This window comes from Bubalus kerabau, chromosome 3 (genome assembly GCF_029407905.1).
Source record: "Bubalus kerabau isolate K-KA32 ecotype Philippines breed swamp buffalo chromosome 3, PCC_UOA_SB_1v2, whole genome shotgun sequence".
Lineage (NCBI taxonomy): Eukaryota > Metazoa > Chordata > Mammalia > Artiodactyla > Bovidae > Bubalus > Bubalus kerabau.
Window position 1 is genome coordinate 87970735 of NC_073626.1, and position 25816 is coordinate 87996550.

The 25816-nt window shown below is 40.7% G+C and overlaps 1 long non-coding RNA gene across 1 annotated transcript in view; it reads right to left on the minus strand.

The window, feature by feature from the left end:
• Positions 1-1434: 1434 nt before the first annotated feature.
• LOC129647711 (uncharacterized) overlaps positions 1435-25816 on the minus strand; it is a 31010-nt gene continuing 6628 nt past the window's right edge. The window contains exons 2-3 of the long non-coding RNA XR_008712453.1: positions 15569-15701; positions 1435-2014 (exon numbers count right to left, since the gene is read on the minus strand). This is a non-coding gene — a long non-coding RNA (uncharacterized LOC129647711). The remainder of the gene's footprint in view (positions 2015-15568; positions 15702-25816) is intronic.

Below are 25816 nucleotides of genomic sequence, written 5' to 3' on the forward strand. Positions count from 1 at the left end.
CAGTATCATTTGATTAAGGACTGGGAATGTTTTCACAATATTTAGCTCCAGATTAACTCACTGTTATAAGCTTGCTAAATAAAATCATCTTGCTTATCTCATTTTTTTCCTCTCTACAACCTCTCAAGATGAGTAATACTATCCACCATTACTGGAAAGAAGTCCTGTGTTCAAGAGCTACTGCCTATGTACAACACTCTTTCAATATGACAGTCAATCAGATACTGCACTCATCCATCCATCTGCCCATTCACTTACTCTTCAAAGCCAAACTTGTGGTTAGTACATATGAAGAGCACACAGTCCCAATGGGAACAGATGGGGAACTTGAACACTGCATTCCAGACTGAGTGGTGCAATACAGGAACACGGTTGTGGAGGTATTCAGGGCTCCCTGGAAGAGGTGATACATTGCTGAACCCTGAGTAGAGGTAATCTAGTGAAACTGTTTTAATCCACATATTGTCTAACTCAGCACTTCTCAAGCTTTGTTCAAAGGAACACTAATGTTTGGCTTAATATCAATAAATATCCTGTGGATGATGGAATATGCCTATTAGCAGCAGTTACCCTGTGGTCTGACCTAGCATTTCATTCATTTTAAATAATCAAAGTTGACCCACTGTTTCACCGATAAACCTGCTGAATTTGATCATTCAGAATTAGTCCAACATGAACTGGCTCATTTATGCAATAAGACTCCACAGATGGGCTAATAGCTGACTATTCTGACCTGGTGGGATGAAGACATACCCCAGAACAAGTGTGGTATCATTGCACCTGACCACAATTCTCAGCCTTCCTGGAGCTAACACTCTGGGTAGCTTTTCTTATTTGCTTAAGGTGAAACTGGACATTCTTTGGATGAATTTAGTGGGTGTGGTTAAAAGATAATTTATTTAAAAGCAAGCCAGAAGTGATGAAAGGTTGTTGCTGAACCACACAAAGACGCCGGGAATCTTGGCCTCCAGAGGAGAAGAATTCAATCTGGGGCCAGAGACAAGGCTTGATCGGTCAGAGCTTTTATGTAATAAAGTTTTATTAAAATATAAAGGAGATAGAGAAAGCTTCTGACATAGGCATCAGAAGGGGGCAGAAAGAGTACCCCCTTGCTAGTGTTAGCCATGGAGTTATATACTCTCTAATTAGTTATTACAGTGAATCAAAAGAATGTCTGGAGGTTGTAAAGACCTCACTAGACCTACTCCCATAATTTACACCTTAAGATAACAGGATCAGCCAGAAAGTTTTTTCCAGAGACTGTCCTCAAGCACATAAGATATATAATCTTAAGGAATATAGAGGGACAAAAAAGTTTGTCCTTAATTCCTCCGTGAGAATTCCAGACCTCTATCTCCTTGGGGACCCCTAGACTTCTTATCAACCTGCCTAGGAAATGACTCTTTAATTCCCCCCTTTTCTTTTAGGAGAATTATGTTGCCAAGGGAAAGGGGCGTTGTTTTCATTCCATAACTACTTCCTGCTGTTTAGGGGCGAGGTCCCTAAATTGTTGAGGCAACATATTCTCCTAACCCTCATATTGAGGGTCTCTGATCCAGGGGCCCCAAGTAATAGTTGGAGGAGGCTGTGGCATTTGTAGGAGCTTGGACAACCATTTGTAACTTTAAAGCTTTTATACAGTTACAGACGTAAGGCAAAATAGTCATTAAACCAAGTTAAAATCAAAATGGAAAGTCACATTATGTCCATAGTTACATCAGTCCATCTTAATGTTGTTAGATGTCATCAGTTTAAGAAGAGGCATTGCATATGATTGTTGTGGAAGGTATTTGCAGACTTGGAGAAAGTATTTTCCTTGAAGTGGAGATGTCCACCACGGGAAGCCTTTCACTGATGAAGAGGGGAGTGCTCCAGAGACCCAGCAGTTAGACGGATTGTGAAATCCTGCGTAGGAGTGAGCCCAGGACAGGAAGGCATTGTCTTGAGGATCAAACAGCAGACACAGGATTTTTGGAGTCAGCAGAAGTAGGCTCACATAGATTATCAGGCCCATCTGAAAAGTACAAAGTCAGAGCATAGACAGTAAAGACATAAAATGAAGTCACTTAGTTCTGGTCAGGGTGTCATCTCTTAACTTGAGTGTGATGTACCCATGAACCAATTCCTGGCACTTTGACAGCTGTGGGAGAAGAAAGAATAACCTGGTGAGAGCCTTCCCAGAGGGGCTCAAGGGATGGGCCCCCAGGCCCCAGTGTTTTTATGAGGACCTCGGTTCCTGGCTCAAATAGAGGCTTGCTTGACTCAGAGGCTGGGTCAGGAGTCGTCTCCCAGAGGTCTGTTAATGTCTGTTGAAAAGCTGAGAGCTGAGTTACATAACTAGTTAATTTCAAGGCTTCAGGGTCTATAACAATGTCTGTGCATAACAAAGGCCTTCCATAAATACATTCAAAGGGGCACAGTCCCTCCTTTTTTGGGGCAGTTCGAGCCCACATTAAAGCTATGGATAGGACTTTAATCCAATTGTCCTGTGTCTCTTGAGTTAATTTGCTCAGATGTCTTTTGATAATGTCATTAGCTTTTTCAACCTTCCCTGAGGATTGGGGTCTCCAGGAGTGTAAGTGATATTCTATTCCTAGAGCTTTAGACACCCGCTGAGTTACAGCAGCTTTAAAGGCGGAGCCATTGTCATTCTGAAGGCTCCATGGCAGCCCAAACCTGGGGATAATTTCATGGATTAAAATCTTTCTAACCTCCTTAGCCTGTTTACTACGACAGGGTAAAGCCTCAATCCATCCAGTAAAAGTATCTATTCAAACTTGTAAGCAAGAATATCCATTAGCTTTTGGCATATGAGTAAAATCAATTTCCCAGTCCTCTCGAGGATACTTTCCACTTCGTTGTAATCCAGATTTTGCTAGCTTTTCAGTCTTTGGGTCTTTCTAATTCTTCCTCAGTATATTGTGGTTTTTCCTGTTCCACAGGACCTGTCCAGATCAAAGGCGTCTGTAGTGAAGGGGTTTCGTAAAGTGCCGCTTTTCTGGCTTGACAGTCAGCCAGCTGATTCCCTTTAGCTACTTTACTCCCATCTTTGTTGTGTCCTTTGCAATGCAGAACAGCTACTTCTTTAGGACAATATATCGCAGTTAAAAGTCTCTTGATCTCTCTGAAATGTTTAATAGGTTCTCCTGTTGCTGTTTTAAACTGTCTTTCTTTCCATATTGCAGCATGAGCATGTAAAGTCAAATAAGCACACTTAGAATCTGTGTAGATATTTACCCGCTGCCCTTTGCTTAACTCTAGAGCTCGGGTCAGAGCCATAAGCTCCGCTAACTGAGCACTGGTTCCCTGGGGGAGAGATTTTGCTTCTAAAACCTGTTCAGCAGTCACAACGGCATAACCTGCTTTACGCTTTCCATCCCAAACAAAAGAACTGCCACCTGTAAATATTTCCATGTCAGGATTGTCTAATGGGGTATCCATTAGATCTTCTCGAGCTGCATAGTTTAAAGTTAGAAACTGGGAACAATCGTGATCAGGTATTTCATTTTCCTTCTCAGGAAGGAAAGTGGCAGGATTTAAATTTCCACAAACTTTAAGCTTCGTTACTGGTCCTTCTCGGAGAAGGCAATGGCACCCCACTCCAGTACTTTTGCCTAGAAAATCCCATGGACAGAGGAGCCTGGTAGGCTGCAGTCCATGGGGTTGCTAGAGTCGGACACAACTGAGTGACACTTTCATGCATTGGAGAAGGAAATGGCAACCCACTCCAGTGTTCTTGCCTGGAGAATCCCAGGGACAGGGGAGCCTGGTGGGCTGCCGTCTATGGGGTCGCACAGAGTCGGACACGACTGAAGCGACTTAGCAGCAGCAGCAGCACTGGTCCTTCTAACAACAATGACTGATATTTAAGAAGCCTACTGTCTGTCATCCAAATATTAATCTTAGAATTTAAGATTCTACTCACATCATGAGAAGTCAGTACAGTAAGGTTTCGTCCATTAATTATTTTTAAAGCTTCAGGTGCTAATAAAGCCGCTGCCCCAATTACTCTTAGGCAGTGGGGCCACCCACATGAAATTACATCTAATTCTCTGCTTAGATAAGCAATAGGTTGCTGGTGAGGCCCTCGGGGTTGTGTCAAAACTCCCAAGGCCACACCTTTTCTTTCAGTGACAAACAAATTAAATTTTGACCCTCTGGGCAACTATTTAAGAAAGAGAAATCAATTTATCAAAGAAGCTTTTTGGAGCCGCAGGAGGCAAAATCATCTATGCACCAGGGTGAGGTCAAGTAGCACACACCACAGAAAGCCACTCAGCTCCCATATTTCCCTGGAGAACAGAAAAGAGTCAGGAGGGTTGTCTGTTTAAAGTAGAAAATCTGAGCAGAGGACTGTTGAAGTGGAAGTCAGAATTAGATTAGTTAGAAAAAATTTTAAGTGAGAAGAAACCTCTCCACATATCTCCAATTGTGCACAGCAGCAGCCAGACCTCCACTAAAATCTTGAGAAAAGCACACCTCTTTGTGAATTAGAAATATGGCAGCAACCTCTGTAGGTCCACTTCTTTAGTATATTTCATGTCAAAACACATATAGAAGTCTCAAATGGGTGCTGATAATTCCTTCTAAAACTTTCCCTCAGGATAAAATTGGCAGTCCTGGGAATACATTGTAGGAGTTCTAAGGTTTGTTTGCGCTTGTCATGTTCTTAAGTGTTTGAAGCAGGATAGCACAAGTTTGAGGTGGAAGGGATGCCCTTGACAACAAGACAGGACCCATTCTAACATCTAAAGAGGCTTGATAGCCCATAACACAGAATCCTCCTTATTTCAGATGATACTTCATACTTGCTAGTCAACTCCTTGGACACTGTGGGGCTCGATTAATTTGCACCAAGGCTCCTGTTTGGCGCAGTCTGAATAGTGACAAAGATTTGTTGAGTATTTGCTCTGTTCTAGCCTCTTCACATTAATTATTTCCTATCTTGGCAGAGAAGCAGGACTTTCTGATTCAGAAGTACAAAACCCTGGTTGCTGATGCCTGCAAACTTGTCCCTATGGCACCTGACTTGGGACAGAACAGGAACACACTTCTGTCCCTCATTCAGAGAGTCCTGGTTCTTTTTTCTAAGGTTCATGAGAAGGCTAATGTGCTATCTTATTCTACTGAACTTCACAGAGAGGGGAGGAGTGGGAGAAAAGAGGAACTGAGAAAACAATGCTTGGCTTTCCATATGATGCCTGTGAAGCTTTCTTCCTTGAAGCAAGCACAAGCTGCACGAGAGGGTCATGTTCCTCCTCTTTCTACATCTCTTCCTCCACCCTATTTTCTTGGCTCTTTTTCTAAAACCCATCTTGGAGCACAAGAGAGTAAAGGGTGGATTTGGGCAAAGAATGTTTGAAATAATGCTAGTTCTCTCCTCCTTATTTCAAGTTCACAAACCATGAAAAATCACAACTTTTCTCGTATTTAGCATCCCTATCTAAGCTCCTGCCATAGCTGCACTGGTTCCAAGAGTCCTCTACCGTCACACCTCACCAGCACTCCCTGCCCTGTGATAAACACATGAGTGAGGACACAGCACCATCTCCATACTGTGTGGATGCTCAATTCGTTGTTTGTTTTTTAATTTGGAATTTCAAAGCAAAACCAAATTGTACTTTTTAGAAAAACAAGTTTTCCAAACTACATAAACAAGTGATGCTTACAGGAAATTTTCCAATAAACCATTTATGACATTTGGCTTTACTCTGTTTTAAAAACACCAAATCAGTCATCACTGATCCAGTCCAGTGAGAAATGAGACTTAGAAACAAAACCAACAAAATAAAAAGACTCATTTTTTTAGCATTCGAAGGAATTTTCACAATTAAACACAATCATGTGTGTATGTGTATTTGTGTACAAGTAATCTTGTAAGTTTATTTACTAATTTAGCAAATATTTTTCAATCATCTACAATATACCAAGTTTGCCAACTCATGCTAGGAGCTGAAGATAGAGTAGAGATTTAATAGAACAGTGTTGTGATTATCTATTGCTGTATAATTAACCACCCCAAAACATAATTTTAACCTTACTACGGATGGCATCACTGACTCGATGGACATGAGTCTCAATGAACTCCAGGAGTTGGTGATGGACAGGGAGGCCTGGCGTGCTGCGATTCATGGGGTCGCAAAGAGTCGGACACGACTGAGCGACTGATCTGATCTGATCTGATCTGATAATTCATTATGATCTCTCATAGTTCAGTAGGTTGACTAGGCTCAGCTGGGTAGTTGTCATGTAGGTCTTTCATGTAGTTACAATCAGATACTGGTTGGGGCTGAAGTCACATGAAGGCCTGACTGGTCTGGATGTACTGGACCAGTACATGGTGTTTGCTTGCAACCTGGATGGCTGGACCAGCTGGAGCTAGCCAAATCTGCCTGTCTGTCTCTCTCTCTTAAAATCGCTCTCTCACCATCTGGTCTATGCTCATAGCCAAGTTAGGCTTCCTTACAGCCAGGCAGTCCCAGGTAACCAGAGTTATCAATTTCCTCCGGAGCACCGAAAGACCAAGGCAAACATTGCAAGGTTTCTTGTGACCTAGCCTCAAAAGTTATGCAGACTCAATTCCACTGAATTGTATTAGCTACATAGGACAAGACTGGATTCACTGTGGTAGATAACTACCCAAGATCCTGAATGCAGGGAGACATGGTTTGTTGGGAGTCATCTTTAGAAACTAACCTAGGTAAACAAGCATGGTCCCCAACCTCTAGAAGCTTATAGAAATTAAATACACTCTGAAATAAGAATTGTAATTTTAACTACTAATTTTGGTTTTGCCATGCTATTGTGGAAGAATTGTTGCTTTTAAACTGTTATGCTGGAGAAGACTCTTGAGAGTCCTATGGACAGCAAAGAGATCAAACTAGTCAATCCTAAAGGAAATCAATCCTGACTATTCATTGGAAGGACTGATGCTGAAGCTGAAACTCCAATACTTTGGCCACCTGATGCAAAGAATTGACTCATTGGAAAAGATGCTGATGCTGGGAAAGATTGAAGGCAGGAGGAGTAGGGGACGACAGAGGATGAGATGGCTGGATGGCATCACTGACTCAATGGACGTGAGTCTGAGTGAACTCTGGGAGTTGATGATGGACAGGGAGGCCTGGCGTGCTGCAGTTCATGGGGTTGCAAAGAATTGGACAGAACTGAGTGACTGAACTGAACTGAACTGAACTGATACTTATCCAAATTTTCTATAATGAACACGTATTGCTTTAACAACAAAAAGTATACTATATTTATAACTAGCATGCTGAGAAAAGGAAAGTGAACAGCTAATCCTTATACTTATTTCTGGGACTTGGGCTTTCTAAAATCCCCACAGAGGATGATAAATTATCATAGAATACTAGTATGATGATCAGCAAAAATGAAGACACAAGGTGGCCAGGAGTGCAGTTCACAGGACTTCAGTGTCAGCAATCTTATGAAAGATGAGTAAAGCAACAGGGTATTTCCTAAATTCCCTTAAAGGCAGAAACCACATCTTGACAAAAGAGAGAGTCAAAGGCTTGGGCTTGTCCTGGAACACTGAAGTTCTCAAGAGAGAAGTGTTTTGGCCACTTCTGTACGAATCTGTACAAATAAAAGAAGGTGAAAGAGTACATATACTTAAATATAGTATTACTCCACAGTGTATGAGAGCAAGAGATCAAGGCCACCCATTGAAGATTCCAATAAATTGAAATATTGATGGTGAAGAGGTGCTTTCCTGTCTCAGATGGTTATATAGATGGGAATAGGATGGCATTTCAGTGGCAGGAGCCCATGCATGGTAGCCAGAATCACAGACTTAGTGGTGAATGTGGTGGCCAGATGAGCACTGAGCCATAGCTCGTGTGGCTCAGCCTCAAATCTAGGTCAGAGACAATGACATTTAGTACAGAAACCAAGGTTTTATTTCAAAATAACTCAGATTCTTCACTTCACATCTCAAGGACTGTTAAAAACATTGAACTACACAGTCCACAACACCACCTTAAAATTATCTTCTCTTTCGGTATGGGATGTCTGCTATTCCTCCCCTCCAATGAGTGTTTTCCTTTCCTTCATTAGGCTGTACATCTCGAATAAAATCAGACGATTCCCAGGTGTGGTCAAGCGACTAAGCAATTTCCTTAAAGAATGTCGGCAGGCCCTCTGTGTCCCTTCTTCCTTTATGCTGGCAATAATACAGACGATTTGGCTGGAACTGAAACATCTATTTTGGACCATGGGAGAGCATGCTAAGGTTAATGGAACAGGAAAAGGATCACAAGTCCTTGATGGTCTGGAACTTCCATGACGGTGAAATACTACCTGCATTTGGACTTTGTAAGTGATCGAGGAACAATCTTCTATCTTATGTAAGCTATTATTGTTTAGAAGTTTTTCTTGCTTGCAGCCAAACATAATTTAAACTAATTTAAAGTCAAATCTGTACATTCTGCATTTTCCTTTCCTAAAATTCCTGAGAGAAACACCCCCCTACATGCAGTCTCCAGAATCCCAGCCCCAAGAGAGAAACATCTCCCCTTTCTGATGAAAGGAATGTCTGATGATTAGAGGGAAGCCTCTAACCACTCCGCCCCCTCCTTTCCTCCAGACCCCGAGGCTCTAGCTGCCTGTCCTCATTCTCAAATTCTGCAACCCACATTCCACTTACCTGGTGGGCAACAGGAGGAGGAAATAACAAGCAGGCACAGCCTAACCTCTCTTTAGGAGGAGGGGGATAAGGAATTAAAAGCTGTAGGAAGATTCCTACTCTAATTGCTAAATCACACCACTATTTTCAAAGTAAAACAATGAAGGAAAAATGTCAGTGTCAACAAGACACCTTTTTAGATGTGCAGATAACTTTATTGAAACATGTAATTTTTATTTTCTGTTTGGAATGAAAAATTGAAGAGGGAAAAATTGCATAACTTTTTGGAGATGATATCTGAGAAAGAGCATTATGGGGCAGCAATTAAATCTTTTCCACTCTCACATTTACCTGCTGTTTGAATGCATTACTTCATCTTACCTCTAAACAACCCTGAGGGGTGAATATTATTACCATCCCCTATATACAAGACAAAGTTGAGGCTCAGAGAGATAAAATGTCTTGCTCAAGTTCATGTAATATGTCAAGTTGTGTTTTTTGTTCTCCAATATTGGCTGCCTGGCACCACTTGTAGGATTAGATGTTGTCACATCTTTGACATCAAGCTTAATGCTGTGATGATCTGCTTGAGGAAAGGAAAGTAGTAAAAGTGTTGACTAATAAGAGTTGTGTTAGTTGTGTTCCACTCTTTGTGACTTCATGGACTGTAGCCCAGCAGGCTCCTCTGTCCATGGAATTCTCCATGCAAGAATACTGGAGTGGGTTGCCATTTCCTACTCCAGGGGATCTTCCCAACCCAGGGATCAAACTTGCATCTCTTGCTTCCCCTGCATTGGCAGGAGGATTCTTCACCACTGTGCCACCTGGGAAACCCGAAGGCCAGGTGCCGATTCCCAACACAAACTGTAAAGCAATTCTTCCACCCTCTTTTTCCTGGCATAGACTGCATGCCCCAGGTAACTGCTGGGTCATTGATCAAATACTCAGATTTGAGCCCCAGATGATGCACAATGCACATGTAACCGGAGCAAGAAAGAACAGCATGTTTATTTGTGGGTCATTTATTCCTGTCATATAATTTAGACTAAGGTGATCAATGTACAAAGTGAGTGAGTAAAAATCCTGGGGCTGAAAGATCATCCCATTTAAGGCAGCATTTGTTTAGCACCACCAGACATTCCAGCAGGACCCAAAGAGCAGAAGGGGTTAGAGGCAACTATCCGCTCCCAATCTCATCCCCCATCTCTCATGGTTGGAAGTTCTCCAACCTACAGGTAGATCTCAGAGATAATGCGGTTTGGTTCCAGACCATTTCAGTAAAGAGAATATCCCATGTGCATTTTTTTGGTTTCCCAGTGCATTTGAGTTATCTTTACCTTATACTGTGGTCTATGAAGTATTCAACAGCACTATGGCTAATAAAGCAATGTAATGCCTTGGTTAAAAATTACTTTGTTGCTAAAAAATAATAACCATCATCTAAGCCTTCAGCGAGTTGTAAGCCTTTTGTTAGTGGAGGGTCTTGCTTCGATGTTGATGGCTGCTGACTGACCAAGGTGGTGGTTGCTAAAGGTTAGGGTGGCTGTGGCAATTTCTAAAAATAAGACAACAATGAACATTGCCTCGTTGATTGTCTCTTCCCTTTACAAAGAAATTCTTTGTAGCATGCAATCCTGTAGCGTGCAATCCTGTTTGATAGCACTTTGCCCACAGTAGAACTTCTTTCAAAATAGGAGTCAATCTTCTCAAATACTACTGCTGCTTTACCAAGTAGTATAACAGGCTCGTGTAATATTCTAAATCTTTTGTTGTCGTGAACTGTACCAGTACCTCAACTGTGGCTGCCATGGCTGCCAAGAAAAACCCAAGATCCCCAGATTTCACAGCAAAGAATCAGCTTGAGAGCTGGGGGACAGAAGCTTAAGGGTCACGGAAATCCTGCTGGGTAGGACACAACTTGGTCATCCTCTCCCAGGCTGTTGTGGCCTGAAAAACATTATATACAGTTTATTTTTCATTAATACACTGATTGTATTTGCCATAGCAGGTGCTTTGTTGCTAAAAAATATTTTTCCACCACCAACAAATACATGGACTACTCACTATGCCTTTGAGATGCATGAAGGTTCCCACATCTTACTATCAATAGAATCACCATTTATTGCTATAAGAGAATAATGAGGACATTTTCAACATCTATAAGGAAACAAAACTGCATCACTTTCAGTTTTATGGAAAATTACTGTTTGACTTTTATTTTTTTGGAGCCATTATGGATTGTAGTAACTCCTTTGAAGTTTATTTTAAAAACTCATTTCCTCTAAGGCTTACTGAAAACACTACAGTATAGTAAACTGAGTGGAAAAACATCTTTACCAGGGCAAGTGATATGAGGAGATGTGGAGAAAAGGCCCGGATACATTTCTGATGTTTTTGTGGCAAAGATACCTTCTTTGAAAGGTCTCTGTAAACTTACTAAGAACCTGTTTATCTACGCAGGGGGGCCACACTTTAGCTATTTGACCCAGTCCTGAAGAGAGTGAAGTCTGATGGCAAAGGAAGAGGATTAGAAATTGGAACAGGAGACAACTCAAAGATTCAAAGGAGTAACGTGTGCATTTGCCAAACAGGTTTGACGTGCAGTACGGAATTGATACCGAAGCCAGATAAGGTGATATTTTACTTGCTACCGAACAACTTGACTGTGTTTTGTAACTGGATCCATTTCTATGTTTAAGTGTTCCGGCAAAGCCGTGTGTGTGTTTCCCAAAAGCTAAGAAGAAAGGGGATTTTCCCCACTGTGGCAAAGCTAGCTGAAGAAACCTGTTTCTAGATGCTGTAAAATCCTGTAGTGGCAGCTGCTTTAACTGGATAGCCAGGGGAGAAATGCAAAAGGCAAGATGGAAACAGCCATTGTAACTGATGCTATGCCGCTCACTCCTCCCTGAAGATTCCGTTCATAGCTGTTAGTGTTTTTTCACTTTTTGACATGAGCTCTGTATTTTAACACTCTTTCCCCAGATCTCCTCATGGCCACTTTCTCACCTCCCTCAGGTTTTCCCCCGATGGCCCCTTCAAGTGAGCCTTCTCCAACCTCCCTATTCAAAATTACAGCTCTAAGCTTCCCTGGTGGCTCAATGGTGAAGAATCCACCTGCCAGTGCAGGAGACACAGGTTCGATTCCCGGTCCAGGAAGATCCCACATGCCGAGGAGCAGCTAAGCCCGTGCCCCACAGCTATTGAGCCTGTGCTGAGTCTGGGAACCACAACTACTGAACCCATGCAGTGCAAATACTGAAGCCAGAACACCCTAGGGCCCGTGTTCCACAACAAGAGAAGCCACATTGAGAAACCCAAGCACAGCTAAAGAGTAACCTTCATGTGCCGCAACTAGAGAAAACCCCACACATCAGTGAAGACCCAGTCCAGTCAAAAATAAATAGATAAAATTGCAGTTCTTCCCTCTCTAAGCCAACATTCCCTATTCCCTATTTCTACTTATATTATCCATAGTCCTATTTTATTCTTTTAAAGTATAATATTTAATGCATACAAAAGGATATACATATACATGTAAATAATAAATCATGTTCATAAAATGAAATAAAAGTTCACCACAACTTAAGAATTGAAACATTTTGAATGCTCTGTCCTCTTTCTCATTGTGTCCCTGATATGTGCGCCAGGAGAATGTACATGATAGCACATATAATCACAACACAAAACTGAAAGCAACAGAAATACCCATCAAACAAAGAATAGATAAGTGAATTATGAAATATTCACCGCATAGAATATTCATTTGGTGGAAATGAATGAACTACAGCAATACACAATGAGCATGGAGAAATCTTAGAAACATAATGAGTAGAATAATTAAGTCCCAGAAGACCAAACTGAATATGATACCATTTATATAAAGCTCTAAAACAAGCAAAACAAAATTATTAGCATGAATCTTAATAAATGTTAGCACTATGATATATTCATCATCTTTATCTTAGTTTATTATCCAAAGAGGACTCTTCCAACTTCAACATACATACATGTAAAATAATGTTTTATAAATTCATGCCAGTTTTAAAAACTCTTAGTTCCAAAACCGTGAAACTATATTTAGACCTCTAAGCTGAAAACAAGAATCAATCTTGATATCTTTTGTTTCTTGCCCACCATAAAAAACTGGCTACCCAATCAGGTAACTGCCTCTTGAATCCTGCCTCAGTCTTCATCCAAGGTCAGATTATCCTTAGATCAGGTGATCAACTTTGAATTCTAACATTTAATAATTTCCTAACTCATCCTTCCAATTTAGTCTATTCATAAAGTATCTTTCTGTGAGTTATACAGAAGATTAAATTTTTTAGTTTTTATTTCAATGATAAATTTCAAATTATTTAATGAGCATAATTGACTTCTCAAATAGCTTAAACCTGACACAAATTTGTACTGGAAACAGTTTTATTTATTTCTCCAATTGCCACATTCATTCATACTAGGATAAACCCTCCTTTCAGGTTTCCCAGGTGGCGTTAATGGTAAAGAACACACCTGCCAATGCAGGAGACATAAGAGATGCTGGTTCGATCCCTGGGTTGGGAAGATCCCCTAGAGGAGGGTACAGCAACCCACTCCAGTGTTCTTGCCTGGATAATCCCATGGACAGAGGAGCCTTGTGGGCTACAGCCCATAGAGACTAAAAGAGTCGGACACAACTGAAGCAGCTTAGTATGCATGCACACAAACCTGTCTTTCAGTCACTTTCAGATAATTTCTAATCTAGTTCATTTTAATCCAGCTAAAACTTTATTCTCATAGAGCTCCCTCCCTCCCACTCTTAGCTCATGCTGCTTGACCTTTTATGGCTTGAAATCTGTAGGGCACAAGAGTGCCCTGATTATTGCCTCTTCTCTGGCAAGTATAGGTGGGTGGGGGAAAAAGAGTTATGGAAAGGGATGACTGGGGACTACCTGAGATGCTGTTGTGGTTCTCTCTTGACTACACTGGTTACTTCTTCACTCCCTCAGTATAGCAGGAATCCAACTGATGCTTCTTTGTGGGGGCAGAGTGAAGTTCACTTTGGGGCATAGTGTGTTCTTGTTGGAGAACATCACCATTTGATTCTGGGGATAGGAGATCCGATCCAGCTAGACTTATTCCCATCTCTTTATCCTGTTATCTGCTGCAATTGTTAAATTTTTAGAAATTTTGTGAGCAGGATGTTAATCTGCTGGTAAGCTTGAAAACAGCCATGGTGGCTGCTTTATTTCTTTTTGGCTGTGCTGGGCCTTTGTTGCTGTGCGGGCTGTTCTCTGGCTGCAGTGAGCAGGGGCTACTCTCCAGTTGCCATGCACGGGCTTCTCATTGCAGTGGCTTCTCTTGTTGAGTAAGATGGGCTCTGGGACACATGGACTTCAGTAGCTGTGGCACATGGGCACGTGGGCTCAGTAGTTGTGGCTCCCAGCCTCTAGAGCACGTGCTTAATAGTTGTGGCGCGTGGGCCTAGTTGTTCCTCGGCATGTTCCTGGACCAGGGCTTAAACTCGTGTCTCCTGCATTGACAGGCGGGTTCTCTACCACTGAGCCACTAGGAGAGCCCTTTTGGTATGATTTTTTGAAAGTAAAATTTATTAAAGTATAATATATATATACAGAAGAATGCCTGATAGATCTTCATACAGTGCAACATCCATGCAGCCAAAAGCCAGATAAAAATCCAACATCAGGGTCTACCTTGTGTTTCCTCCTAGTCACTTACAGCAGAAAAGAGAAGCCATTCTCAACTCAGTCTGAATTCCTGACTCACAGAATCTATCAGCATAATAAAATAGAGGAAAATCTTATCTGACTTCTAACTTCATAGATGATTTATGCCTGAATAACATCTTTATTGAGATATCACTCACATTGCCATACAATTTAATCATCTAAATTATGTAATTCAATGGCTTTTAATATATCGATGAACTGTGCAACCATAAGTACAATCTAAAATTTTAAAACATTTTCATCAGCTCATGAAGAAACCCCATATTCATAATCAGTCATCCCCTAGTCTTCCTCACTCCTCCTTAGCTCTTTGAAATAAGACTTTGAAATGATTATCTCTTCACATTCTTGAGATCTGACAACAGAAAAACTTAATTCATTTATCTGCAACTAATTAAACATTTCTAACAGCTGAAATTATAAACCAATCTAAATGGCATTTCTTCCCTTAGCAAATCTGATATTGATATTTCCTATTAAAACATGAATGGTGCTCAATATTGGCACTTTGTCGAGGATGGGTAGTCTGCATCTGGCTGGTGAAATAGACAGGTACATGTACAGACGGCAGGTGCCACCTTGGCTGTGCTGAGCACTCAGAATAGCGGCAGAGGAACATGGGGACCTCATGACACTCTGTGTTCCATGAGAAAGGAGAAAACAAAGCCTTTGGCCATTTCTTTAGTCCTAATCGGTGTATCTAATGCCTAATAGTACGCCCTCCAAAATGAGAGATACCACCTATTTGTGGTGTTTGGAATTGCTAATTTTAGAGACTAAGGAAAAAAACTTAGTTATTATTCTATGAATAAGCATACTCTGGATTATCCAGATGACTACCACATAAAGATGCCTTTTTAATGTTCCATGTTGGTTTCTTGTGTTATTCTCATAGCTGTGATAGTTTTCAAATGTGGTTGAAAATTCTTCAACACTCCTCCCATTATGACATGGGGTCTATGCCTCCACTCCCTGAATCTAGATAGACTTGTGGTCTCACTGTAACCAGTAGAATACAGAGGAAATTATCTTGTGTGACTGCTGAAGCCAGAACAGAACATGTGAAGCAAGCTCTACTTTGTGAGCTGGGACACTTGGGAGCTCTGAGCTGCCATGTAAGAAATGGGAGCTACCACTGAGTTCTGCCAATGATATGACTGCCCTGGGTTCCATGCATTGCGGAAGCTGAGTCTACCTGCAAAGGCACGTACTGAAGCTCCAGTCAACTGCCCAGCTGAGGTCCCAGCCCAGAGGTAGCATCAATCACCAGAGTGAAGATGTTGAGTTATCGCCAGCCCTTGAGTCTTCTCAGTTAAGCCCCAGGTATCCTGGAGAAAAGAGAAGCCATTCCCAGCTCAGTCTGAATTCCTGACTCACAGAATCTATCAGCATAATAAAATGACTATTTAAGCAGCTAAGTTTTCAGGGAAACTTATAGCAAATGGAGGTCAAATGACTTCACAGCATGTGATATAGATGAAAAATATGCAATAGTTTGAGCAACAGAAAGAAGTGGAAGAATTGAATTATCTTAAAACATGAAGTATTATAGGCATGCTGAGATCTCATGATTAAAGACATTAATTTTTTTCATGAATTAATTTTAGCAAAACATACTCCTTCATGTTAATGAGAATGTGAACTTTAGAATTCATATGGTTTTGTTTTTATTGTATCAATCAATTTTGGTTTAGTTGTATAAAAATTATAAGCAAAAAGAATTTATATGTAATTAGCCAAAGCCTATACATATAGGATATCTATCATAATAAAAATACATGTCAATCTTGAAAAAGTCTTCAAAAAAGATTTCTATTAAAAGGATGCATGGAATAATCACATTTGGGAAATACTGTCTTCTGCTTACGGAGAAGGCAATGGCACCCCACTCCAGCACTCTTGCCTGGAAAATCCCATGGACAGAGGAGCCTGGTAGGCTGCAGTCCATGGGGTTGCTAAGAGTCGGACAAGACTCAGCGACTTCACTTTCACTTTTCACTTTCATGCATTGGAGAAGGAAATGGCAACCCACTCCAGTGTTCTTGCCTGGAGAATCCCAGGGGCGGGGGAGCCTGGTGGGCTGCCGTCTATGGGGTTGCACAGAGTCAGACACGACTGAAGCGACTTAGCAGCAGCAGTCTTCTGCTTAATAACCCACCATTAACCTGTTGCCTTTGGATTGAGTCCAAATACCTCTATAGGAAACACAAGTATCCACTCCAGAAGTATCCTGATTTCTGTCTTCCCTTTATCCATTTGCTTTATGTTCTAGCCACCTTGAAGTTCTCCCCCATCTCTTTAGGAACTCCCCCCTCCCTAAAAGACCCATCCTCAGTGCCACTTCTGTGAAAGTCTTTCTGGATTCCCCAAAGAGTTCTCTCCTCTGTGTTCCCACAGTGTGTCAGTAGGGTCTGACAGGAAACAGACAGCACAGTCGAAAGAATAATTCGAGGACGTTTCCTGAAAGCAGCTATGACTGGCTGACAGATGCAAGCAGCCCCATGTGGAAGGAGAAGGGGGGTTCGATACCTCACCTCAGCTATCCCTTCCTCCAATCTGCTGCCCAGGTCCCCATTGGTTGAGCCTAACCAGAAGCCAAAGGGCAAAAGAACCCATTGATATAGCCCACTCAGATCAGCCTCCCCAGGGAAAGTGCAAGGTGGAGATTGAATATGGGGGCAAGGGAACAGAAGATATCCAGGTTTTTTAATTTATTCTTGAACGACATTCTATGCTATGAACTTTTTCATGATTGCTTTCATTTTGGACTCACCCTGCCATTAATATCTCCAAGCTTTGCTTGGCAAAAGCTACTAGGACTTCCCTAGTAGCTCAAACAGTAAAGAGTCTGCCTGCAAAACAGGAAACCTGAGTTTGATCCCTTGGAGAAGGAAATAGAAACCCACTCCATTATTCTTGCCTGGGAAATCCCATGGATAGAGGAGCCTAGCAGGCTACAAGTACATGGGGTCGCAAAGAGATGGACACAACCTAGTGATTAAACAACAACAATCTATTAATAAGTATTTATTGAATTGATGAATTAATAAGAAAATGACATGGATGAAAATACCAAGAACATTACTTATATTCTTGAATATTCCCCAATTGTTATTTAAATTTTTTCTCTAGTTATTAGTTTATTTCTATTTTTTGAAATCCATTTTTTTTTCCTAAAATAAGTTTTGTGATTTTTTTTCCCTGAGTAAAGCAGCTTTTTGTATTGTATTTTTGTTTGTTTGAATTTTGTTAGTGAGATTTTAGTTCTTTAAGCCAGTTAGGGTGATATCTTATAATAAATCTCATTTTAATCTGTTTTATTTTTGTGTATATATTTGTGGGACAATTTTAATTTATAAACTAGGACACATTTATGGCACATAGTTTAAAATTTTCCCTTCAGTTTTTTACTGATTTCCTAAATTCCTTTACACTATTTGTATGGATCTTGTCAATCAAATTTATTCTGTATAAGAGATTAATAGAGGGATGCTACATTATAAGCTTTCCAGTTTCCTTGAATGATTTTTAGTATTCTATAACACTTTTTTGTAATTAAGATTTAAATACCCAATCCCTCAAGACTTGCCATACAGAGAGCTGTCAATCAAGGAATTGGCAAGCTCTATGAACGGCATGATGAAATCTTTATCCCTACTCTCTGATGCCTTCAAGACCAGCTTTTGCAAGTTGATCCTTCATTTCACATGTCTTAGAACTCACTCACACTTCTTATGCTTGGAAATGTAACACACAGAGTGACAATGTAATCCACAGCTAATAAGTTAGCGGCTATAAAAATGAACATCCACATTAACTTGCCAAGCATGGAGGCTGGAGGTGTTATACTGTACTCGTGTATATATGTCTGCCAGGGCAATAGTACATATGCCTTTGGAAATGCTTCTAAGTTATGCAGAGAAGCCGACAATAATTCTTGAACTTTGTTGTCAAGATCCAGTTTCATTTAAGAGCCAAACCAACAGCATCAAAACACTTGGCCATGATCAGCTACAATCCAACCGAAGAAGAAAACATACAAAACTAGCCCTTGGGTTGTAAATTTTGTGGAAATAAGGCTATCTCGTTACTTTCTGTTGTGAACTAGTTTCGAGTATTATACATTTTCACTGAAAAAGTAATAACAATGAAGGAATTAAAAATCTTTTCTCTGCATATCTCTTAAATCATTACACAGTCAAGTAAAATGAATAATTACTATTATTATTTACAAAAAATTTTTTATCTGAAATTTATGTCATCATTACAAGTATAAAAACATAATGCTATTGCATTTTTTAACTTACATTTAAAATTGTGTTTTTGGAGTTTATTCTGTTACAAACAATATTTAAAATAATGCACTATAAAATTGCATAGCTGGTTAAAATTTTAGCCCCCACACCATAAAACTGAGCTCTACCCATCAAAATCTAATATTAAATTTACTTATCCTGTACATTAGGATAGGATGTTTGACACATAGTGTTTTAAACATTTGTAAACTCTTTATATAGACATATCCTCTTAATGTGTTATACTTATGAATGTTTTTAATAAATATAAAGCTCTCCTACTACTACTACTAAGTCACTTCAGTTGTGTCCGACTCTGTGCGACCCCACAGATGGCAGCCCACCAGGCTCCACTGTCCCTGGGATTCTCCAGGCAAGAACACTGGAGTGGGTTGCCATTTCCTTCTCCAATGCATGAAAGTGAAAAGTGAAAGTGAAGTCGCTCAGTCGTGTCTGACTCTTAATGACCCCATGGACTTCAGCCTACGAGGCTCCTCTGTCCGTGGGATTTTCCAGGCAAGAGTACTAGAGTGGGGTGCCATTGCCTTCTCCAAAGCTCTCTTACCTTTAACCAATATAATTTTTTTTTAATCATGTGGACTTGTCATCATACCCATGAGGGAAGATCATCTTGAGTCCACTGGAAAGTTGAGTAGAGATTTATGTTAAATGGAAGCTGTGCTATATGTTGGGAGAAAAAGGAAGCCAACATTATCCTGTGTCTATTATGGTACTTGTTTAATGTCTCCTATGTTGTTACCTATAAGAACCCAATGAAGTAGTTGTCATTTATTGCTATACTGATTCATATGTTAAATCTCAAGAAGGTTGGATAAACTGCCCAAATTCACAGGACTGGTAAATCATAATGCTGGGATATAAATCCAGATCTCTTTAAAAAGTGTGTGTGTGTGTGTGTGTGTTTTGTCATTCCACATCCTCTTTCAATGTACAGGAAATACTACATACTACAAGCTCCTCAAAGACAGGAGCTCTACCCAAAGCACCATTGTGAATCTGACTGTCCATCTGTCTGTTTCATCCATTTATTCCATAAGTATACAGTCAGTGTCTACTCTGAGCCAGGTACTGTCCTAGGCCCTGGGAATACAATGGTGAACAAGACAGACAAGGGGTCCTGTCCTTAAGGAGCTCGCAGACTATGAAAAGTTCAGAAAAGCAGAAAGGCAGTGGTAATATAGAGAGGTCACTGCTTCAGGGAGAGGGGAACAGATATGCAAGGGGGATTCACATTTGGCGGATCTGGGAAGGCAACTTAGAGAAAGCAGCATTTAAACACGGACAACAGATGAGGAATTTCAAACTGAAGCTGAAACTCCAATACTTCGGCCACTTGATGCGAAGAGCTGACTCATTTGAAAAGACCCTGATGCTGGGAAAGATTGAAGGTGAGAGAAGGGGACGACAGAGAATGAGATGGTTGGATGGCATCACCGACTCAATGGACGTGCTGCTGCTGCTGCTGCTAAGTCGCTTCAGTCATGTCCGACTCTGTGCGACCCCATAGACGGCAGCCCACCAGGCTCCGCCGTCCCTGGGATTCTCCAGGCAAGAACACTGGAGTGGGTTGCCATTTCCTTCTCCAATGCATGAAAGTGAAAAGTGAAAGTGAAGTCGCTCAGTGAATGTGAATGTCCGACTCTTCTCGACCCCATGGACTGGAGCCTTCCAGGCTCCTCTGTCCATGGGATTTTCCAGGCAAGAGTACTGGAGTGGATTGCCATTGCCTTCTCCTCAATGGACATGAGTTTGAGTAAACTCCAGGAGTTGGTGACGGACAGGGAGGCCTGGCGTGCTGCAGTCCATGGGGTTACAAAGAGTTGGACACAACTGAATGACTGAACGGAACTAAACAAACAAGGAGGACTAACCCAGGTTATCAAGCATTGTAAGGTATTTAATCTTTGAAGGGGCTAGTGGTCTTAATCTGACTTCTGGTAATGCAGGACATAGGGGATGCTGCTGGGGAGAGAGCTCCCAGAAAACAGTACTGAACAACCAGAGGTTGGGAATGGCACCCTACTCCAGTACTCTTGCCTGGAAAATCCCATGGGCGGAGAAGCCTAGTAGGCTGTAGTCCATGGGGTCGCGAAGAGTCAGACACGACTGAGTGACTTCACTTTCACTTTTCACTTTCATGCATTGGAGAAGGAAATGGCAACCCACTCCAGTGTTCTTGCCTGGAGAATCCCAGAGACGGGGGTGCCTGGTGGGCTGCCGTCTATGGGGTTGCACAGAGTTGGACACGACTGAAACGACTTAGCAGCAGTAGCAGCAGCAGCAGAGAAGGTGGCAGGAAAGAAGGGGAAGGGAAGCGAGGTTACAGAGAAGTGTATAGACATGTTCAAAGGATTGGAAATGAAAGGATCAATATTGCATTTGAATATAACCTCCCTGAGCTGGGTTTCCCTGGTGGTTCTGCTGGCAAAGAATTCGCTTGCAATGCGGGGGGAGCATTGATGAGGGAGGGAGAGCATCCTGTGGGCTGTCCATGAAGTTTTGTTAAATTTCTCAGGACAATTGAGAGGAAAGTGAAAGTGAATGCCGCTTAGTCGTGTCCGACTCTTTGTCTCCCACATTGCAGGCGGATTCTTTATTAGCTGAGCCACAAGGGAAGCCCAAGAAAACTAAAACAATTAATGCAGGTGAAATCCTATCACAGAGAACTCCACAGGAAACTAGTATTAATGAAAACTCCCAATGGATGAAAGTGGAGACTTCTCATAAGCTCTAAAGTATAACTCCTCCTTTAAAAATCTTAAACTGCAGCATCCAGAGGGAATATCTCTAATAAAGAAGGACTCAAGTATTTTAAGGTGTTTATCTTTGAAGGGGCTAGAGGTCTTAACCTAACTTCCTATAGGAAAGGAGCAATTCTTTCCTCTCTAGTCAAGGTGCAGTCATTCTATAATTGTGGAACATTTTCTTGTTTTCCATATAAAAAGATTTACTCCACAATTAGTGAGCTTTTTAGTTTCTCCTTATGTTTATGCTGCACGATACCATCAGATACTCATTATCTCCTTCATTAAGACTGTCTATTGGATGCGCACACTCTGAAGAAGAGCATTATCTCTTTTGCATAATTTAGAGTTGTGAATTCTCACTGTACAGGGACTAAAATATAAGCGAGGGAGTTGACTTTTGAACATTAGTCAAACTTTCAAACCCAAAATGATTCATCTATTTCTTGAAATTCCCATTATTATAGTTTATTAAAATTATTATTAATTTTTCTATTTGATTAACACTGTATATTAGCACACTGTATTCAGTACAAAGTAGTTTTTTTTAAATGAAGCTTTTTTTTTTAACTACATAGTCTTTAGTGAGATAAAGGGAGATTTCCCAAACCTCCTCAACACCCTTCACCTCTGACTCAAAGAATACAATAACTAGTTGCTTCACAAAATGTTATTGACTTAAGGGCTAGCTAATAGTAAACCAATATATTTTTTATAATTATAAGGCTCATATTTAATTACTGGGTATAAAATAACATAATTGGATCTTCTTTCATCAGCTACTGGTTTATTATCTTATGGAATTATGGTATCATGTTCCTATTTTGCAACTGTACTTAAAACAACTTTTGAATTTTGGAAATTTAAAAAATTTTTTGAAGTGTACTGTGCTACTATCAGAACATCAGTTTTACATGAGTATAGTATAGAATGAATTGTTTTATGAATAAATTCTGGACATATTAAGTTATACTATGTGAAACCATAATTACATAGATCAAAAATGGTCAAGGTCAATATCATATGGTTCAAATTAAATCTTCCCATACAGATTTTCTCATCCATTTCATTATCAGGAGGAATTAGCAATGGTTTTGTTGTTGTTCAGTTGCTAAGTACTGTCTGACTCTTTTGCAACCCTATGCACTGTAGCCTCCAGGCTCCCCTATCCATGAGATTTCCCAGGCAAGAACACTGGAGTGGGTTGCCATTGCTTTCTCCAGGGGATTTTCCAAGCCCAGGAATTGAATTCATGTCTTCTGCATTGCAGGCAGATTCTTTATCACTGAGTCACCAGAGAAGTCCTTTACCCAATCATTAAATGAATGCTTAAAGGAAGTACTGTTCATATAGCATATAGCTCATTAACCAATACCTAAAAATATAGAAGTTAAATAAGCAGGGTGACAATATACAGCCTTGATGTACTCCTTTTCCTATTTGGAACCAGTCTCTTGTTCCATGTCCAGTTCTGACTGTTGCTTCCTGACCTGCATACAGATTTCTCAAGAGACAGGTCAGGTGGTCTGGTATTCCCATCTCTTGAAGAATTTTCCACAGTTTATTGTGATCCACACAGTCAAAGGCTTTGGCATGGTCAATAAAGCAGAAATAGATGTTTTTCTGGAACTCTCTTGCTTTTTCCATGATCCAGCAGATGTTGGCAATTTGATCTCTGGTTCCTCTGCCTTTTCTAAAACCAGCTTGAACATCTGGAAGTTCACGGTTCGCATACTGCTGAAGCCTGGCTTGGAGAATTTTGAGCATTACTTTACTAGCGTGTGAATGAGTGCAATTGTGTGGTAGTTTGAGCATTCTTTGGCATTGCCTTTTTTTGGGATTGGAACGAAAACTGACGTTTTCCAGTCCTGTGGCCACTGCTGAGTTTTCCAAATATGCTGGCATATTGAGTGCAGCACTTTCACAGCATCATCTTTTAGAACTTGAAATAGCTCAACTGGAATTCCATCACCTCCACTAGCTTTGTTCATAGTGATGCTTTCTAAGGCCCACTTGACTTCACATTCCAGGATGTCTGGCTCTAGGTGAGTGATCACACCATCTCACCCATACATAAAAATCAACTACTCATAAAAAAAACTCAGTGGATGAGAGGTCCAGAAATCTGATTTTGTATATGTTTGAGTTAACTTTATGATTTAGACTAAAATAATGAAGACTGACTTGTTTTACAGTAAATTCTGTGTTTGGCTGAAACTTCAAAGGGTAGTTGCTAAACATAAATGATCTCTTAGCAATTACGCCTTTCAAAACAATAGAGAAGAGAAAGCTACTGAAAATTTTCTACCAGCAATGACTTCATAGAGAAGTGTAGGGAAAAACAGAGGCTCATCTTGGGAAAACATGAACTTTAATCAGAGAACCTAGTTACTCCAGGCTGCTTTATTTCACTCCCTTCAAAAATGAGAATGCCTAGGCCACTCCTCTGTTAAAAAAAACTGGATCTGGAGAGGACAGCAGGTCATCACGGCTAGAGCAAGAGGCATCCTATGCCTCTGAGTGTCGGAGATCCAGGAAGGAGATTCCATGTATAGAGTGGAGGTCTCTGCAGGGCCAAGGGTTGCTGTATTTTGCCACTATGTGTGATATACCAGGTGCTGCACAAAGTCATTGGATAGAAACTCTTGACAATTGTATCAAATCTTGCCAAATATAATTTTATGAATTGTATTTATACGAAGCTCTACACATGTTTAGCAACACAAGTAACTTGAATTTCTGGGTCTGTTTTATCCATATGTGCCTTCTTAGTTCCTGAAAACTAAGAGAAAGAAAAAGAAAGGTTATAAAAACAAATGTGAAGACATAGTCTCTGCTTATAAAGGGTGTATATTCTTCTCGGGCAGAAAAGATGAACTATACACAAAAGAATTAGAGAATACATCTTCTCTTACAATTCCCCTCCTCTCTTGGGACATTAAATATTTCAGTTACACTTATACCACCCCCTTTCTCAAGAGCTCAAACACCGGCTGTGGAACAAACTTGGATAAAACACTTCTCACAATCCCTTTTTAGCCAGTGAGCCCATCTGGGAAACCCATGCAGTGTCTTCATACTAATTGTAAGTTCCACTGACTTTGGGATCTACCTTAGTCAGTTTTCCCCATGAGGCAATACCTCCAAAGTCTTAGATGGAAAATTAAGAAAATAATGCTAGCAAAAAGTACTAATGATAAACTCACTCTCATTGGAGCCTACCACTTGCGCTTTCATATCTTCTGTATTTTCTTACATCAGGCTTACAATACAGCCTGCAGGTGTGTTAGTCACTCAGTCATGTCTGACTCTTTGCCACCCTATTGACTGTAGCCTGCCAGACTCCTCTGTCCATGATATTCTCCAGGCAAGAATACTGGTGTAGGTAGCTTTTCCCTTCTCCAGGGGATCTTCCTGACCCAGGGATTGAATCTGGGTCTCCTGTATTGCAGGCAGATTTTTTTTTACCATCTAAGGCACCAAAGTGCTGCTCAAAAAAGACAAAGAGGTATAGCCTGAGTAAGTCCTTGCCCTTTCTCTCACTGTATCAACATATCTCCCATGTAATAACTACCAAATGAGCCAGAGATTAAGACATGAAAATTGTCTTGGATTTTTTTGGTGGCATGACTATGAAAGTCTGACCAGTTCACCACCCTCATTCCATCCAGTTTTAAAAGTTTCTAGAAAAAATCTGCAACACATTTTAAAAAATCAATTGGTATTTAGAGGAAAAAATGTAAAATATACCTACTACCCAGGAAATAAGGGTTTCCCTGATGGCTCAGTGGTAAAGAATCTATCTGCCATGCAGGAGACATGAGTTTGATCCCTGGGTTGGGAAAATCCCCTAGAGAAGGAAATGGCAACCCACTCCAGTATTCTTCCCTGGGAAATCCCATGGACAGAGGAGCCTGGCAGGCTACAGTCCATGGAGTTGCAAAGAGCTGGACAAGACTTAGCGACTAAACAACAACAACAACCCAGGAAACACTATCAATACTTGTCACCTACCTTCCAGCTGAGTGGGATCCCAGAGCACTCAGGATATCCCAGGATATTCTTTTATAATGTTTTGCAGAAGTTTCACCTGTCATTACTCTAGTTGTCCCTTTCCCCATATCTCAGCCTTACAGAGGTCAGTCTAGCCCTATTGCACACTCTTCTCTGTGACTTCTGGGAACATCTGCTCAAAAGCCTTCAAACTGGAGTTTGGAGGTTGCTCAGGGCACTGGAATACAGACCCTAGCTTACTTTTCTCCAAATTTTACTGCAACTATTTTTTAGCCTTGGAAATCATATTTTTCAACATTTAGGTCTTTTTTTTTTTTTTTATCTCTGCTCATTCTCTCCTATTTCTCTGTGTTGTGTAATATTCCTTTG